General features: G+C 40.8%; 1 long non-coding RNA gene across 3 annotated transcripts in view; it reads left to right on the top strand.

The window, feature by feature from the left end:
• The window catches only part of LOC101948431 (uncharacterized), a 159,719-nt gene that overhangs the window by 56,096 nt on the left and 83,067 nt on the right, over positions 1-20,556 (top strand). The window lies entirely within an intron of this gene.

Below are 20,556 nucleotides of genomic sequence, written 5' to 3'. Positions count from 1 at the left end.
TGTGTTGTCCTGTTTGTGCCAGTCATCTATCGGTCGGATGGACGTGTCTCCCCTGATTTATTTCCTGACATCACCTCGCACAGAGTAAAAGTTACCAAGAGCTTTTGGTTGAAAGAACCCCAGGTAACAACTCCCCTGGAAGTATCCATGGAGAACTCTAGTACACAGTCTAATTACTAGTGCTCTGTAATAGAGTGAGAGTTGGGGACCTCTCGAGGTCCCTTCAAGTCCTACAATTCTATAGGCAATCATGGAGTGAGAGCCAGCTTTACGAAGCAGTAGTTGTCTATTGTTCTTTGTCCGGTTATTCACACTGTTAATACTGGAAGAGATGAAAGTGCAGTTGCATTAGCAGAGACTCTGAACCTGCTAGACTCCTTACAACTACAAAAGGAAAATCTGGAACTGCAGCAGTACCACAATTTCAAACTATTACAGAAGGTCATGTTTTGCTAAAACACTTTCTATACTGAGAGGTGTAGTGGGCCTGTCATTGACATTGATCTGAATATTTTTGTTCCTTCAGGGATAGCACAGTAATATTTCAGTTGCTATGAGAAAACTGACAACAGGATCTCTACCAAAGGGTACAAAATGATTATGAGTCATGTTCTGAATTCCAATCTGCAGTGATGTTTCTGATGACATAAGAGACCCAAGGGGAAAGAGACTGAGATCACTAGGCAGGCACTATTTATTTATGTATGTATGTATGTATGTATGTACTGCACAGCCTCAGTGTATTGGTTTGTAAGCGAAATCTAGGGTCCAATCAGATGAAGGCTTTTATAACCTTCAGCAATTTGTTCATCTATGTCACCATGACAATACTGAACAATGAACAGTTACCTGCTGTTATACAGTACTAAATGTGAAACACAGGCCAGACTCTACTGTAATCAAGATATCATACAGTTTCTTCTTATGCTGCTTTTGAAATGAATGTTAAGTAATAAATAAATGCAATCACTTTCAAATCTGACCTTTAGGGGCAATTTGCACAGTCCAAAGACTAGGGATTCCACCAGGGAGGACAGCTTTATACTCCGTTGGGGGCTCTCTTAAATCCTCATCAGTCAAAATTGCTGGGGAATGAACTCAATCAAGGTATCGCCCTGGTATCCTGGTTCACTCCACATCCAGCCAGCTCTACCGACTTTCTGAATTGCACCAGGTGGCTCTTGATCGGGAATGGAGAGCATCCAAGCCCACCCTGACATTCTGCCCAAGCAGGCATTATGCCACTGAGGGTCCCTAGCCCATGTTTTTGGTGGTGGAAGTTAAGCCCTTAAGAAGACATGTTTTTATTGAATGTTAAGTTTATTCAATTTGTTAACTAGAGTGACTAGATATAACAGAAGTTTTAAAATTGTATTGTTTGTTTAAAATGTTTGAAATATGTCACTTCAACAGAAGGTTTATACAGGATTTATGAAATGCACTTCAGTATGCTGTATGTCCCTATGTTACATATATATAGTGTCATGAAGGGGATTGAAAAATATATGCGAAGTATTTTGGTATCTCTCCAAGTATAAAACAGTCTTACCTCAGATTGATGCATACACTACTCTCCACTCATGTGCATGATGCTGTGACAGTCCTGAGGCTGTGCAAAGAAAGTGTTTGTACTGCATTTTCACAGTGGATGCATAAGCAATACTGAGTTAATTACTGATGTTATTAATAAGGCTCCATGTTTGTCGTGGAAGTCACGGATTCCGAGACTTCCTGCAACCTCTGTGACTTCTACAGCAGCTGGTGTGGCTGACCCTTGGGGACAGCCACAGCAGGCCATTTCTGGAGCAGCTCTGTAGCCAGCTGCTCGGGGGGCCCTGCAGCCAGCCGAACCAGACACTGCTCTGGTGGCCCCGGGCAACTGCCGATGCGGCTGGCCCCAGGGAACGGCCTGAGCAGCAGTCCTGGGGGAGGGGGGAGGAGGGAGCAGCCACAGCTCAGGGGCTCCCGGCAGTGATCCCGGGGCAGCCAGAACAGTGGCTGGCCCTGGGGCTCCCCCGAGCGATCCCAGGGCAGCCAGAACAACGGCTAGCCCCAGGGCTCCCCCAAGCGATCCCGGAGCAGCGGAAGCCACCACTGGTCACCTAGGGCTTCCCTCCCCCTTCTCCCCCCTTTCCCCCCCCCCCAGAGGCAGCCAGAGCAGCCTCTGGCCCCTCCCAGGGCTTCCCCCCCTCCACAACCACAGCTGGAGCGGCAGCAGGCCCCCTGCAGCTGGTGCCGCAGCCCCCCCCCCAGTTTCCTCCCACAGAGCTGGTGTCACGAGCTCCCTTCGCCCACAGCACCCCCACCTCACAGCACCTCTCCCCTAAGATTCAATCAGGGGTATTTATGGTATAAGCCAGGGATCGCAACCTTTGGCATGCAGCCCGCCAGGGTAAGCCCCCTGGCAGGCCGGGCTGGTTTGTTTACCTCCCACATCTGCAGGTTCGGCCGATCGTGGCTCCCACTGGCTGCGGTTCGCCACTCCAGGCTAATGGGGGCTGCGGGAAGCGAAGCGGTCCGAGGGATGTGCTGGCCGCCGCTTCCTGCAGCACCATTGGCCTGGAGTGGCGAGCCGTGGCCTGTGGGAACCGCGATCGGCTGAACCTGCGGATGTGGGAGGTAAACAAACCGGCCAGGCCCGCCAGAGGGCTTACCCTGGCGTGCCGCATGCCAAAGGTTGCCAATCCCTGGTATAAGTCATGGACAGGTCATGGGCCATGATTTATTTATTTTTGGCTCGTGACCTGTTCGTGACTTTTACTAAAAATACCTGAGATTAAATCTTACCCTTAGTTATTAATACAACAGATGGTCAATAAATGAAATATAAGCTAGGTGCAATGTGCCCTGCTCAGATTTGCATCATTATGGTTTCATTAATGAGAACCCTAATGTTATCAAAACCTGTCCCATATGTCCTGAAACACATATTAAGAAGTATTTGCTGGTGACAGATTCTTTCTGCTGCAAATAAAACAGAGAGGATAGATATTATGAAGAAAGATCTCAATAGCCCATGTGATAAAGGAAAGTAATCCAAGGATTAGTCTCAGAAAATCTGTTTTGCTTATCCCACATAAAGAATTGATAAGTGCAGTTAGTTCTTCTGATGAAATTAAAGCATTACCAAAACAATTTCTCAGAAGTCCTATCTAATGTATTTGTTTTATTGGAAAGTTACTACAATTGCATCTTATTTTAAACCTCGAGCAACAAATGAATTCTAGCCAAGCTTCTGAACAAAGTATGTAAAATTAAAACTGATATGTACCAGTCATCTTCTGGTGACCTTCTGTCACCTTCATTCAGTAAGCTTTACCAATATGAAATTGATATGCCATAATAGTTGATCTTGAAAAACTGATTCATTTTAGTATCAATTCTTTAAATTTCTTCAGGAAGTCTCTTCCATTCAAAATGAGGAATGTTCTTAAAGTGAAAAATTAAGTCTGCATTAATACACCAGAAGAGCTAAAAGAAGCCAAGTTATTTGTGTAAATAAGTACACGTATCTTTTAGACTGCATGCTCTTTGGGGCAGGAACTGTCTGTCTCAGTGCCTAACATTTATTGTTTGCTACCACAAAGGAAAGAACATTGAACCAGTATCTTAGAATCATAGAATCATAGAATCATAGAATATCAGAGTTGGAAGGGACCTCAAGAGGTCATCTAGTCCAACCCCCTGCTCAAAGCAGGACCAATTCCCAGCTAAATCATCCCAGCCAGGGCTTTGTCAAGCCGGGCCTTAAAAACCTCCAAGGAAGGAGACTCCACCACCTCCCTAGGTAACGCATTCCAGCGCTTCACCACCCTCCTAGTGAAATAGTTTTTCCTGATATCCAACCTGGACCTCCCCCACTGCAACTTGAGACCATTGCTCCTTGTTCTGTCATCTGCCACCACTGAGAACAGCCGAGCTCCATCCTCTTTGGAACCCCCCTTCAGGTAGTTGAAGGCTGCTATCAAATCCCCCCTCATTCTTCTCTTCTGGAGACTAAACAATCCCAGTTCCCTCAGCCTCTCCTCATAAGTCATGTGCTCCAGACCCCTAATCATTTTTGTTGCCCTCCGCTGGACTCTTTCCAATTTTTCCACATCCTTCTTGTAGTGTGGGGCCCAAAACTGGACACAGTATTCCAGATGAGGCCTCACCAATGTCGAATAAAGGGGAACGATCACGTCCCTCGATCTGCTGGCAATGCCCCTACTTATACAGCCCAAAATGCCGTTAGCCTTCTTGGCAACAAGAGCACACTGTTGACTCATATCCAGCTTCTCGTCCACTGTGACCCCTAGGTCCTTTTCTGCAGAACTGCTACCTAGCCATTCGGTCCCTAGTCTGTAGCAGTGCATGGGATTCTTCCGTCCTAAGTGCAGGACTCTGCACTTGTCCCTGTTGAACCTCATCAGGTTTTTTTCGGCCCAATCCTCTAATTTGTCTAGGTCCCTCTGTATCTGATCCCTACCCTCTAGTGTATCTACCACGCCTCCTAGTTTAGTGTCATCTGCAAACTTGCTGAGAGTGCAGTCCACACCATCCTCCAGATCATTAATAAAGATATTAAACAAAACCGGCCCCAGGACCGACCCTTGGGGCACTCCGCTTGAAACCGGCTGCCAACTAGACATGGAGCCATTGATCACTACCCGTTGAGCCCGACGATCTAGCCAGCTTTCTATCCACCTTACAGTCCATTCATCCAGCCCATACTTCTTTAACTTGGCGGCAAGAATACTGTGGGAGACCGTATCAAAAGCTTTGCTAAAGTCAAGGAATAACACATCCACTGCTTTCCCCTCATCCACAGAGCCAGTTATCTCATCATAAAAGGCAATTAGGTTAGTCAGGCACGACTTCCCCTTCGTGAATCCATGCTGACTGTTCCTGATCACTTTCCTCTCCTCTAAATGTTTCATAATTGATTCCTTGAGGACCTGCTCCATGATTTTTCCAGGGACTGAGGTGAGGCTGACTGGCCTGTAGTTCCCCAGATCCTCCTTCTTCCCTTTTTTAAAGATGGGCACTACATTAGCCTTTTTCCAGTCATCTGGTACCTCCCCCGATCGCCATGAGTTTTCAAAAATAATGACTAATGGCTCTGCAATCTCACCCGCCAACTCCTTTAGCACCCTCCTGGCTTCAATGAACAAAAGAGTTTCAACGCTGGCTAGTATTCTGTCCATTTAGTTGAGCCTGATCAACAGGCAAAAGAGGATCTCTCTAAGTAGATTGGATACCCCGGCATTATGTTGTGAAATTAGCTGAAGTGTTCTTGGTGCTTCTTGTTACAAAACAACACAATTCAATGAAGTCATAAGGGAACTTATGGTGCTGGTTTGAGGCTGGCCTCTGGCTGTCACAGGTCATGCTGGCAGGATGTAGGAGTGCCACAGAAGTAATCCTCTCACTCTCTGGAGAAGATGAGAGAATGCCAGATTGTACCTGGGTAGCCTCCCTTTAGTGGTCCACTTTGCCTGACATTACTGAGGTGGAAGAAACCTCTTCACCATGAAGTTAACTTCTTCAAGAACATGAGGCTTAGTGGAGGGAAATTTAGCATGAATAAAAAATTAGTGGAGCTGGTGCAGCATAAGTAAAAGCTTCTTTACTGTACTAAGACTGTCCATTCATTATTACCCTACCTCAAGCAGAAGCAAACAGGGCCGGCGCAACCCATTAGGTGACCTAGGCAGTCACCTAGGGTGCTACATTTGAGGGGCGGTGACCGCGGCAGTATTTCCGCAACGGGACCTTCTGCCGCCTCTGTGGGGGTGGCATTTCGGGGCGGGATCTTCCTCTGCCTGGGGCGGCAGAAAAGCTGGTGGTGCTCCTGGAAACAAAGCCTCCTTACTAGTTAGCAAATTTGTTAGCTGAGTCAAGATGCTAATCACTGAGTCCCCTCACATAAAATTGTGTTTGGTTGAAGATACGGACACAGCTGTTATGTCTCTTTTGCCCTTTGTTTCTATAATATGATAGTTTGCATTTTATTTAATAAGTCTAGCAGGTGCTCTGAGCGTACTGGGCACGCAGTTTTGGAGTTCTGAATTCAAAGAAGGATTTGGGGGCTGTAACAGAAAAGTCATTGACGCCATCAGCCTAACATACAGCTGATTTTTTTAAAAATAAGATAAGTATTTTACACTAGCACATGGACAAACTAGAAAACAAGTTGGTGAGGTTACTGCACTTTTTAAAGGCATTTGTCATCCCCCCAAAGGATTGTTTTATGCAACACTGGTCAATGCATCTGTGACGTTGTGCAGTCTATATGGTTTTATAGAAACATAAGTGAATATAATGTAATTGAAATAGTTTTATAGAAACATGACAATAAGTGAATATAATGTAACTGGAATATGCTTCATGCAAAAGGTCTCTTGTAAGGTATCATTACAAAGCTTTTAATCTACTGAGTGTGATCATCCTATTTGTATAAATGTACCACTCTTGTATCTAGAACTAGAAATATGAAATATAACTCTGAGGGCCTATTGTAATTATGCAAAGTATGGGTCATTAATGGTGGTTTGGAATCTTGATGACTCCCGTTAACCAGGACCATTGTCTGCAGATGGCTGTGTTTTACTTGTGAGTCTTCCTGTATATCTGTGTGCTGGCAAGTGGGTAATGAAGTCTTGCGGTGACATATGATCATGTCACCTGCTGAACTGGAATCCATTTTTAACCTGGTGCTTTTCCAGTGAGGGGGGGTGGAAACCCAGAGGGACAAAGGGTTCCCACCTTATGCAAAAGTTATATAAAGGGGAGAGAAGAGCCATCATGAAGAATCCCCTAGCTACCAACTAAGCTGGAACAAGAGCTGTACCAAGAAAAAGAATTGTGCCCAGGCCTGGAAGGTGTCCAGTCTGAGGAAAAAGCTTACGGAAGCAACTCTGAGGGTGAGATTATCTGTATTCAGTTTGATTAGACATAGATTTGTGCATTTTATTTTATGTTGTTTGGTAACTTACTTTGTTCTGTCTGTTACTACTTGGAACCACTTGAATCCTACTTTCTGTATTTAATAAAATTACTTTTTACTTAGTAATTAACTCAGAGTATGTATTAATACCCGGGGGAGCAAACAACTGTGCATCTCTCTCTATCAGTGTTATAGAGGGCGAACAATTTATGAGTTTACTCTGCGTAAACTTTATACAGGGTAAAACGGATTAATTTGGGTTTAGACCCCATTGGGAGTTGGGAATCTGAGTGCTAAAGACAAGTACACTTCTGTGAGCTGTTTTCAGGTAAACCTGCAGCTTTGGGGCAAATAATTCAGACCCTGGGTCTGTGTTGGAGTAGACGGGAGCATCTGGCTCATCAAGACAGGGTGCTGGAGTCCTAAGCTGGCAGGGAAAATAGGAACAGGGGTAGTCTTGGCACATCGGGTGGCAGCTCCCAAGGGGGTTTCTGTGATCCAACTCGTCACAGCATCACAGAATGATATTATTGTTTTGGAGAGGATGCAATAAACGGAATGGAAAGAGGATATCAGGACTGAAGAATAAGTCAGTCCTACCTGAGCCAGAGTGCCAAGAGTGAAAGTCATAGAGCTGTCAGGTGCCAACATTTGTGAAGTTTCAGTTTTCTTCCCTCCCTCCTTCCTGTTCAGTCTGTTTTACCTTCCCCTCCTGTTTGTTTCCCTTTTCCTCCCTTTCAGTTTGACTTATTCCGCCCACTTCTGTCTCCAACACAGGACTCTCCTTTGCAATGTCTGAAATTCTATTCAGGGAACGTGCCACTGGAAATGGCATCATGTGCTGTTATGAGGACACAATATACCATCTCTTAACAAAGAAAAGTTAAAGGAATTAGTCTTGTGCACCTTGGAAAAGAAGAATTTGATGTGACCTAATAGAGATCTGGAAAATGAAAAAGGGACTAAGTCAATAATGTGTTGGTAAAATGAGTATAGTGATGGGGGGGGGGAGGGTGTCAAAATCTATGGGACAAAGTGAAAATTAGAAAACTAGAAATAAGCAGGAGATGTAGGCGGTCACTCAAAGGGCAATATACATAGGGAATCGTTTACCAGAAAGGTAACTGAAATAAAGAAAGATGATGGGTTCAAACTGAGACACCCAGCATGAAATTCTGGATCCACTGACATTGATGGGAGTTTTACAATTGAATTCAGAATGGCCCGGATTTCATCCTTAGGGCCTGAAATTGCTCTCATGGTATAGCAATGTCAATCAAGAGAAACTATCGAAATCAATGGAGTTCCAGCAGTGCAGAACCAGCATGAGAGTGGGATCAGGCTTCTAGCTTGGCTTACATCAACAGTAAAAATGGTCTGTTAGCCACATAAAAGAGCCAGCTTTGGGGGTATATACGCACATGCATAATTTAGAACATTTGGAAGGCTTCAAAGAGGTAATGCCCAGGACTAGAATTGCAGGAGGTACATGGGCAGAACTGGATTGAGAACTGAAAGGCACTCTGGGGAATTCAGAACCCGCCCAAGAAGGCTGTGGCTCTGATGAACAGTGTAATTCACGCAAAATTCAAAAAATAATAATGCAGAGCAAAATGATTATATTTTAAGTTGAGAGCGTATGGTCCAGCCTTCCATGGTTGAGGCACAGGACTATCTCTAACACAGTAACAGTCACCACAGGTCCAGCCGTGTGCTGGTACATTTCTGACTCAGGTAAATGCAACCCAGTATGTTTTCTGTATAGGAGTTCCTAGAAGTTAATTTATCTGATAATATGTTTACTACATTGGATTGTTACACAAAATAACAGGCTGTTGATACAGTTATAGATATATATACAGACACTCACACACACTATTACTCTTCGTCACAACCCCAGGCAGGAGGCCTGTAACCTGAGCCCCGCAGCCCAGGACTGAAGCCCTTGTGCTTTGGTTTTGGCCCCGAGTGGCAGGGCTCAGGCTTCAGCTTTGGCCCTGGGCCCCAGCAAGTCTAACACCAGCCCTGCCGACCCTGTTAAAATGGGGTCATGACCCACTTTGGGGTCCCGACACAGTTTGAGAACCGCTGCTTCGTAATTGCAACATAAAGCCATCTCCATTAAAAAGGATAATGAGAAGAAAAATTAATTTTAACAAATAAATTATATTCTTATTCCTCCTTTCTCTGCATAGGAAAGTTGTACTAAATATCGCTCACTTGTGATGATTGCCAAATTTCTTCATTTTGAGACAAGCGGTACTTCGTATGGTAAACAGTGAATTGTGCTATTACGTGCAATGCTGCTGGCCTCCTATAAACAATAGAATCAGTAATTAGCACAATGTCTACAAGTCAAATCAAATTCAGAATTCATTAGGGCAAGATTGTGGTTCTAAGCCACTGCCTGTGTGAGAAGCAAGGAGATAAGGAGGGTCTGCATCCAGGAGTGCCAGAGGAATGTGCAAAGCAGTTTTATAAAAGGTGGAGCCTGTTTCCCACAGGCTCAACTAATTCTGCCTCCTTCTTCAGAAAATATAGCAACTCTGTCTGTGCCGGACTCCTCCATCCTTATGGGCCAGGAGCACAAGGATCAGGAGTGTTTCTAGCCAACTCAAGGAGGGGAACTAGGTTTATAACCATGTAGGGACAGGAACAATTACTACTATTTATTTTATGGGAGCACCTAGAAGACCCAACTGGGATCAGGTTCTCATTGTGCTAGGTGTTGAGTACACACATACGGAGAGAGTCCCTGCCCTGGAAAGCTTATAGTCCAGCTAGACACGACAGCCAAAGGATGGGAGAAAAGAAGCTTACAGGTGTGGAGCATAGATTGTAAATCCTGGCCCCATTGAAGTCAATGGAAAACTTCAGATTTTAAAACCTGGATCTTGCACTATTCAAGTCAATGGTAATTTGCCTCTGACTTCAAGTGTGGTGCCCAAGGTCACATAGCAAGTCTGTGGCATAGTTGGGAATTTCACCCAGTTCTCTTGAGCCTCAGTCCAGTTCTTTAACTACAAGACCTTCCTTTCTCTCTTATACTCTTTTCTATAATGGAAAGCAATGCCATTTATTCATTTAAACTCAAAAATCTAATACTATGTCCTGGTTCTCTCTTTGAGAAATGTTGCCTGTAGTTTCAAGCATCCTTATAGTAAATACATCATACATGAAAAACTTTTTTAAAAGAACAATGGGACTTTTATAGCAATTCTAACTGAAAAGGACGTTTTTCAATAACTGCTGTAAGATCTAAATTAGATAATTTCCATTTTAGAAAAAGACAGCAGATATAATATCCAGGGCTCTCAGCACCTTGCAATAACCATAGGAATAAATAATAACGACTTAGCTCTCATACAATGCTTTTCATTCATAGTTCTTACTTTCCTTTGTAAAGTGCTTTGAGAATAATTGAATGAGGAAGATTGAACACACAGCACAGAGAGGTTAAGTGACTTGCCCAAGGTCGCACAGCAAAGCCGTGGCAAAGCTAGGAATAAAATTGATAGGAATAGTATTCTGATTCCCAATCCATTCCCTATTAACTGGACTTCATTGCCTCCCAAATGTACAACTCCCATTGTAATCAGTGGGAGCAGAAGCAGGTCCACCTGTGTTTGTAAGTCAGGTTCTATTCATACATGTTTATACAACACTCATCACCATCACCAAGGTGCAGAAAGAAGACAACTGCTAACCAGGGTCCCAATACTGCAATAGATTAGTGCCCATGTGCAGCCCCAACTTCAGTGGGGCCAGCCACAGGCATGGCAGTATGCCCATGAGCAATCAATTGTAGGATCAGGGCTTAATAGCCCAATCCATTGACATTCATGAGATTTCAACTCTAGATTAAAAGATATACTATGTCCTTTAGTTCTATAGTGAGATGTTCATTTGGGTAGAATACAAGGACATGTCCCTCTGTGGAATTATAGAATATGCATGGACTTGACTGGCAACGATAGGCCTCAGTCAATTTCTGTCAGTTTTCCCAATTATGGATGCAAAGATGCAAATGGGGGAATCAGTTTTCACTGATGCAAGTCGGTTCACATTTGCTCCAAGCTGTATACAACATTCATTTTGTTTTTCTTTTTTATTAAGATCACTATTTGATGATGACACAAATGATTTAGGGTTTTTTGTTTGTTTGTGGGGGAAGTGGCAGCACCATGTCTAGTGGCAAAAGAGGTAGAGAAGCAGTGTCATGAGAAAGAGCTGAAATGGTATGTTATTTCAGTACTTCTGCCTCGTGAATCTGTAGCTGTGTTTCAGCATATTTTTAGGTTACTGACTAAATAATATGATGTACTGTTGCCTCATTAGTGTAGTGTTCTACAATATACATGAAAAGTATGTAAGATTGGGCAGAATCACATACATTTTCTATTCGTGAGTTATTAAATATTTTAATCAACTTCTCACAGGGGTATCACATGGTACTAATACCAAAGAATCATCTGTAGAGCAATAAAATTGTGTAAGATTTACCTATACAGTTGTTGATCGTATTATGATTATAGAAATAATATGGTTACACTGATTGAACAGATTGTAGGATACCAGTGAGAAATAAAAACAATTACATATGTCTACACATAAGATTATATGTACATAAACACACTATCAGGGGAGTGATCTTTGATGAATGAAACTGATGCATTTCTAGCAGGCTAATAAATACAAATATAACGTGAAAGCTTTTGATCCTGTTTGAATCCCCAGGCAAAAGGCTGCCTTTGATTTTAAATTGAAATGTATGAGGGGTCATAGGAAAGTGACAATCTAGAATGAAAGCCCAGATCTGGTTTCATGTAAAGTTTATACTGTGACTACAAGATAAAGCTAAGTGCAAAGCCCAAAATCAAAGAAGAGAATATTGCTGGAGTTTATGTTAATGAGCTGGAAAGATCTAAGATCAACAGTGATAAAAGTCTTTTATGAGCAGATGATCTGCACTATAAAATGTAATGAAATGCACACCTGCCCTGCATTTTGTAAATAAGCCAAGGATAATGAATAGTCTTTTTTTCAATTGTATCATGTATTTTGAATTTAGAGTAATAAAAAATATTGATCTCCTAGCTGTTTTCCACAGAGGAAACAACTGTGTTTTATTTTCTACAAAGCAGTTACTAATGTAGGTGACGTTTCAGTCTTCATCAATAAAACAAAAAATAAGAGCCTTCTAAGATTGCTGTCTTTTCTGATTTGAACTGCATATTAATTACACAGAAGAATGTTAGATTAAAGGATAATATTTTCTGTCTGCTTGGTTGTATTTTCTCATAGTCAAAGACCTAACCTGCGTAGCATAACTTCGACATACTCTTCAGGAGATAAAAGGCAGTTTTTATTAAAGCTTCATGTCTTCGAATCATTTACTTGTGATGGCAATAATCTCCTAAATCTAAGTATCCCAGGTAAAAATTACAATATAAATGCATTGTATTAATTATTTGGAACTTAAACTAATGAATTTCTGACACAAAGTGTTCTCTTGATCCCATAACTCAATACTGCCAGCCTTATTTATGTTGAACAGTGCCCCACTAGGCAAGCAGTCCCGCTGATTTCAATGAACAGTGCCCCACTAGGCAAGCAGTCCCGCTGATTTCAGTGAGACTTCTTGCAACCAAAGTATTACTTGGTGTGTAAAAGGGTGGCAGAATCAGGCCCATAATAATTACTATTGCAAAGTAAGCTTACCAACACACTTAAGAAATAAAGACTTGGAAAAAGAAAGGGACCCATTCCTTGTACAAGATACGGAGATTCACATTGTCATAGAAAGCAAATACAAATTGAATGAATTTCAAATAGTTGTTGGTCAGAGAAGTTTTAAGAAAACAATTGCACTAAAGCCATAACCTATAGAGATTAATACAATGAAAATGATGTAAGCTCAGTTCTCTCCTGTTAAAAGTGCCTTGTTCAATGACTTTGCAGCTGGTAAGAAAGCCTGATTGGCAATGGCTATATTTTCATATTCAGATAAAGATACTTTGAGCTTACCTGTTCTCTCTCTTTCTCCTGATTCAACGGTATACTCTCCTGACAGCTTTGTTTTTCAGTTTGGGCTCAGCCCAAAGGTTGCTATCCCCAGATTCTGGTGACTAATTGCAGACTGCAATCTCATCTGCCATACACAGCCTTCTTATTTGTCAATTCAAAAGCTTCTTTATAGGAGTGAGTAGGAGAGGGTCAAAAAAACTGCAGGTTCACTTCAGTCATTCTTGATCTCCAACTGAGACTTTATGCTGTGCGTTCAAGTTGTAGAGCTTTTCTCTTTTCTTTTGTATGTGGTGGGACAGGAAGCAGAGGGCGGCTGTAGAAAAACAGCTACACCACAGCAGGTGAGAGAGAAAATGACCCTTCACAAACAAGGCTTATTAGAAGTTCAAAAAGAAGTGTTAATAAAGCCTCCAAAGATATAAAGAAACCTCTTTCAAAGTCAGTCATCTTCTAGTGCTCGGGGGTGAGGGGAGAAGGAACTTCTGTACTTACAAAAGAGATACATCTGACAGGAAGGCGGATTACTGAAGAGGAGGGGACAGGCTATAGAAATGTTTGCATGACTGACAGCCCTGACTACCATTTTTCCTTTTGTCGTGCAGTCTTCCTCCTGCCTGGTGCACGCAGACAGCCACATATTACTACAAAATAGCACTCAGCCAGTTTCAGTCATCACACCCTCAAAAGATGAGGTCTGTTTGGCTTACCACCCAGCTCCACCAAATGTGCATTACTAGTACAGTTTTGCTATGCAGCTTGCTGTCATATTTGAGGATTACTATGATATCGTCTATTTGATAGGACAGGGAATGACAACCTGAGTTTTCATAGGATTTCAATTTCCATAAAAGAATAGTTTATTTAAATACTTTCCTGCTTTTCTCCCTCATTTGGGGCACAATCCTGCATCTTTGTCCTTTCATTGACTGATGAACTACTAGAATATGATAGTAAAGAGATGTAAGGTGAAACTATTTGCCAAGGGCCAGATTCTGCCATCCTTATTCACTCTGAGAAGTACCTCACTCTGTAAGTGTTTCCATTGATTTTAGTGGGCCTACTTAACAATCAATGGGACTTCCTGCAGAGTAAGCAGAGCAAGGGAGGGAGAATCTGGTTCTAAAGGTTTATTTAGTGCTGGTGGAAAATGTCAGTTTGAGACTGGAGACTGTTTATCCACAGAACAGATAAAGCAGAAGCAGTGCAATCCTTCACTCACCAGCTATCTGCATATCTCAAGCCTGACTTGGTGGATGACATCTTCAGAGGAAAGGACAGTTCTGTCTCAACATGCATTTAGTCTGTGACCTCCCTGCTGAGACTAAAAAGCGAGTGCCAAATTAGGGCCTGGTTCAAAGCCCACAAAAATATGCAAATGTCCCCTGACATCAGGGTGCTTTGGATCATGCCATTTGTACCAGTTCTGATAGTGTTGTTTGTGATGTGGACACCTAATAGGAAATGGACTGAGACAGTCAACTTCTTTCAGATAGGCTGGGCTTCTGATGGTAACAACTTTCAGCAGGCGACATTTGAAGTGGTCTGGATTTCAACTGGTCGCCCAGGTTCTCTTTTAATAATTATAGCATTTCATTTCTCAAACTCTAAGCCATAAATTCATTTTTTCCTGGTTATGTTATGACTCAGCTCAGCTTTCTCTGTTTTTAATTGTAGAACAAATTGGTTTTGATTCAAATTATGCAAAGACTGTACCCACATGAGTTGAATCATTTTTGTTTTGAGCTTATTCTTGTATATTTTCATGTGCCTTTCCTTTTTCTTAATTGCTTTCAATTACAATTCTTTGAAAGAGTATTGAACATTTATAACAATCAATTTTATGTCTGTACACATCCAGTTGGTATAATGGCATACTGCTCTTTTTGAATTAATGAATGATCTGACTTGTGATTTTGAGGGGGACATTGTTGGTGAGCAGTGAAAATGTAGAGTAGAGATAACAAAAGACTTGATGAGAAATATTAATTTGATGGGTTTTATGATGGCATGAACAGAATTAGATATTGTAATGCAAATATAGTTATAAGCATTGGAAATACAAAAACTGTCACAAAGAGGACAATAAAAATACACAAATATTGACAGAGAACAGCTCAGTAATTTAAAAAAGAAAAATATAATGAGGAGCAGACTTGTGATTTAGAAACAGGTGAGAGTATAATCTGTATAAGTACTAAACCATACCCAAGTACAGATGGGTTAATATGAGCTCTAATGAACCACAGTTACATTCAAGGCTGATGCAAACTGGGACTAAGAAGTTCCCTTTGAATTATGGCAGCAAATAATACACTAGTTTTATTTTCCATGGCATGCTGCATCTCTGATGCATTGGATTGTAAGAAGATTTGAGGCTGACTTGACTTAAAAAACAAGGCTAATTTCTGAAGCCCTATTTTGTCTCTGTTCATTCACAGTGGGCATCATATAAATGAGTAAGTGGTGTACCAATAGGTCAGTGTAGTACAAAAGTTGAAAGCAAAAAACACTTAAAATAAAGCTGAATCCACAAAGAAATACCAAAGGAAAGAAAGGAAAAAGACTAACATAGCCTCTAATGGCTGGTACCTGTCACTTGATTGATATGATAGGTACCTAACCTATTTATGCACTGTTATGCACCTTCCCTTCCATAAAACATGATGCCTTTATTTTATATTCTGTAAAGTGTATCTACTCCTAAGACTTTTTCCACCCCCACATACTGCGTGGTTAAGAAGGAAGTATATAGCAAATAAGCTATGTTGCTCCTTCTGATACCAAGTTTTCTGTAAGGAGACAAAGAAAATTATACCCTGTACTCGAAGAGCAAAAGCATTCTAACAAATAAGTCACAAATAGTTCTTAAATTATCATAGACATTACAGACCTATTAGGTCAGAATCCAGTCTAACTGCTGCCAATGCACAATTTTCTCCCATCTGTGCATTTTCTAGTGTCTAGACCAGACTAAGTGGTATAAGTGATGAGGTTTCCACTACTTCCCTTAGGAAATTACTACAAAGCCCAATAGTCACAGGATGCAAAACTAAATACATTTCTGTGTCCTAAGATTTCCCCTGTAGCTCTTCGCACATGTAGTCACACCCATTTAAACTCCCACCTGGCACTCAAGAAAAATATCTACTATTCGTTCAGATATTATTCAAGGAGAGGGAGGGAATTTGAAAAGTTGTAAAATTATTCATTCTTTTTACTCAGGTGGCATCATATAAGTATCTAGATCTCATGTTCTGGGTGCCAAATGCCAGCTTAGTCTCTGACCCAGAAGTATGAATCACATGGTCACCCCATTGCAAAGCTGCATCCACCTCACTTCAGTGGGGCTCTATAGTGCACAGGGGGCATCCACTTGGTTCTGAATGCAGCACTTGGGGCCTTAGTCAAAGGTACTCCAAATCTAGTGATCTGACATATTTCAAACTCCTTTGTCAAACTGAGCTGTTCCACTCTGGCTAATCCTCTCTCCACTAGTCATCTACTGCCTTTCATCCAAAAGAACTTTATTCTCCCATAGCAGTCTTCAAACAGTTATGGAACCAGCTGAGCTTGAGAACAGCTCAGGTAAGTGGTCAAAGTATAACACCATATATGCTTATATTAAAGTGCTGCAACAGTTAAGATAATAATGAAGGCTTGTGTTTGGGTTGAAACAAGGGAATGCAGAGGTTCAGGTTGGTTCGCTCACCCTTAGGCACAGTCTCACTCCTATTATTCATTTACCCTCACAAATTTGAAAGGCTGATTCTCTTAGATATCAGTATGTTTCTAGTCTATAAGTGAATATTCTCTTCCTAGAATGTAATTCAGCTTCCATGTGGGCTGACAGTCTCCTAGGGTGTCTGAAGGAGCTATACTGTATCATAATTATTTTGTCAGTAAAGAGATCCTAATTGTGTTGAGTGGAATGAGGAGAATATTGACTACATTGAAAATCGAAGAAATCATCAATTCCTATGATTAGGCTAATGAAACCTATTCCATTTGTGCAATCTTTTCAGCATCTTCTTTTGAGAGCCCTCATTCCCCAGCAGCGAAATTAAGTCCCTGCAAGTGACAGTTTTTAAACCAAACTTGCAGCTTCTGATTGTTTCTGCATTTCAGGTCTGAATTCTTCTCTGATATAGGGCAGTGGAGGAAAGAGATCCTGCAAGCTAGAGTTAGTTTACTAAGAAAAGACTTAGGGCCACTGCCACTATTGTACATCATTCTAAAATGCTTCCAGTTAACCATACAGAGTTAGCACGATGAGGGGGCCTTCAGAAATCTCTGCATATGGATGAGATGATGATGTAAAGAGGAACGGTATAAGCGCATTAGACACTATGGACTTTTTTGGAGATGAGAGAGGCTGTGTGAAAAGGGGTTCCACTTTAACCAAAGTAGAATAAGACTGCTGGTACAAAAAGTCATCCAGGTTTAGGGGGATTATTTAAAGTAGGAATTGAGGAAAAGCCAAGAGCTGCCAGAGAGCACTCTTATCAGATATAAGATTGTTAATAATTAGGGCTGTCAATGAATTGCAGTTAACTCACGCAATTAACTCGAAAAAAATTGCAAATAGAATACCAACTGAAATTTATTAAATATTTTGGATGTTCTTCTACATTTTCAAATATATTGATTTCTATTACAACACAGAATACAAAGTCTACAGTGCTCACTTTATATTATTATTTTTGTTACAAATATTTGCACTGTAAAAATTATAAACAAAAGAGATAGTATTTTTCAATTAACCTCATACAAGTACTGTAGTGCAATCTCTTTATCATGAAAGTGTATCTTACAAATGTAGAATTATTATTTTTTAACATAACTGCACTCAAAAACAAAACAATGTAAAACTTTAGAGCCTACAAGTCCACTCAGTCCTACTTCTTGTTCAGCCAATTCCTAAGACAAACAGGCTTGTTTACATTTACAGGCGATACTGCTGCCTGCTTCTTATTTATTTTGTCACCTGAAAGTGAGAACAGGCTTCTCATAGCAAGGTATTTACATGCCAAATATGCAAAACATTCATATGCCTTTCATACTTCGGCCACCATTCCAGAGGACATGCTTCAATGCTGATGATGGGCATTAAAAAAATAATGCACTAATTAAATTTGTGACTGAACTCCTTTGGGGAGAATTGTATGTCTCCTGTTCTGTTTTACCTGCATTCTGCCATATATTTCATGTTATAGTAGTCTTGGCTGGTGACCCAGCACATGTTTGTTCTAAGAACACTTTCACAGCAGATTTGACAAAATGCAAAGAAGGTACTATTATGAGATTTCTAAAAATAGCTACAGCACTTGACCCAACATTTAAGAATCTGAAGTGCCGTCTGAAATCTGAGAGGGATGAGGTGTGGAGCATGCTTTCAGAAGTCTTAACAGAGCAACACTCAGATGCAGAAACTACAGAACCTGAACCACCAAAAAAGAAAATCAACCTTCTGCTGATGGCATCTGACTCAGATGATGAAAATGAACATGCTTTGTATCATAATCGAGCAGAACCCGTCATCAGCATGGACGCAAATCCACTAGAATGGTGCCCGAAGCATGAAGGGACATATGAATCTTTAGCACATCTGGCATGTAAATATCTTGCAATGCCGGCTACAACAGTGCCATGTGAATGCCTGTTCTCACTTTCAGGTAACATTGTAAACAGGAAGGAGGCAGCATTATCTATTGCAAATTGTAACCAAACTTTTTTGTCTGAGTGATTGGCTGAAATCAGACTGAGTGGACTTAATGTTTTACATTGTTTTGTTTTTGAATCCAGTTTTTTTTTATTTTTACATAATTCTATATTTTGTAAATTCAACTTTCATGATAAAGAGATTGCACTACAGTACTTGTATTAGGTGAATTGAAATATACTATTTCTTTTATTTTTTACAGTGCAAATTGTTGTAATCAAAAATATAAAGTGAGCACTGTACACTTTGTATTCTGTGTTGTAACTGTAATCAATATATTTGAAAATGTAGAAAACATCCAAAATATTTAAATAAATGGTATTCTATTATTGTTTAACAGCACGATTAATCATGATTAATTTGTTCAATTGCTTGACAGCCTATTAATAATACAAAGGTATCTCTGTATTCAGCAATGGATAGGAAAGAAGTTACAACTGTGCTGAGGTGGGGACAGGTTGAGATCAAATTCTTGGATAGTAATAAAGTGTCATACAAAGGAGTTAAATAATTAATATACATATTTATATAGATACTATATATATTATAGAGAAATGTAGAGGTGAGAAGGGAGTAGCGCTATGCTTAGAAGATGCCATAGAATCTCATAAGAAAAATCTAAAGTCAGAAGAGGGAATTTGAGCACACAATGTAGAGCTGAGTGAATAATTGATTTTTCTGTTTGGGGTGGCTGAACTGGAAAAATCAAAAATAAAATTTGGTTAGTTTCAAATTGAAAATCAAAACCAAAATTTGGTTAGGTTCAAATTGAAAATTTTTGTTTTTTCTTGCCAAAACAAAATAAATTTCATTTTGGGTCAAACAAGTCAATTTTTAGATATAATTTGTTTTTTCAGTTAGGTTGTTTCTGGTTGTTTTGTTACTTTTTTTTTAAATTAAAATCTATCTAAATTTCAAGATGACTTTTGATTTCAAAATAATGCTTCAAGACATTTGTTTCAAAAGTGTAGAAACAAACCATTTCAACTTTTTCAATTTTGTCTCTTATTTAGCCAAAGCTTTTTTCCAAATTCAACCCAAATTTAAATAGTTTTGATCATTCCAAAAATTGAATTTTTCAGCAAATTTAGTTATAGTAAAATAGTTACCCAGCGCTAATCAAAAGACTAATTAAATATAATAAAAACAGTAATGATTTGTAAAAACTGTATAAGATTGATAAATGAAGGAGCAACACATCATTAGGACTGGACGGTGGTATTTATCAAAAACATGCAACTTTCATGTCAAAAGCATCCAACAAGAAGATATAAAAGAAACCAAATACCTACAATCTGAAAATTAAAGTACTGTCATGTGTTAGAAACGGGCTAAAAATAGAAAACAAAAAGAAATAATAAATGGTCAATTTTCAATATTCCAAGAGGGTAATGATAGAGTTACAAAAGATTTCATGCCAGGACTGGGGGTATTTAATATAGTTACCAGTGATCTAGAAAAGGGGTTGAACAATGAGGTGGCACAATTAGCAGTTGCTATAAGACTGGAGAAGAGTTTGAAGAAATGTAGAGGGACCTAACAAATCAGGTGACCATATTTTCCCAAAGGGAAAACAGAACACCCTAGGGGCTGACCGAAGACCCCCCTCCCTGCGCAGGGCCGGCCCCGGCCCTCCCTGCCGTCCGCCCACACGGGGACAGCCAGAGGCCCCCTCACCTCTCCGCGCGTGGGACAGCCTGAACCCCCCTGCCGCCCACCCGTGGCCAGCCCAGCCCAAGCTGTTCTTCTGAGCCCTCCCTCCCATGCGAGGCTAGCGTTGCCTCTCCCTCCTCCCCCTGCATGTTCCTCTGTGCCCCTGATAATCAGTTGGCAAGAGCAATACGGGACAAATGCCCAGTTTTGCCAAAAAAAGGCCACGCTG

This window comes from Chrysemys picta, chromosome 6 (assembly GCF_011386835.1).
Source record: "Chrysemys picta bellii isolate R12L10 chromosome 6, ASM1138683v2, whole genome shotgun sequence".
In the NCBI taxonomy this organism is placed as follows: domain Eukaryota; kingdom Metazoa; phylum Chordata; order Testudines; family Emydidae; genus Chrysemys; species Chrysemys picta.
This window is presented reverse-complemented; position numbering and strand designations above follow the sequence as displayed.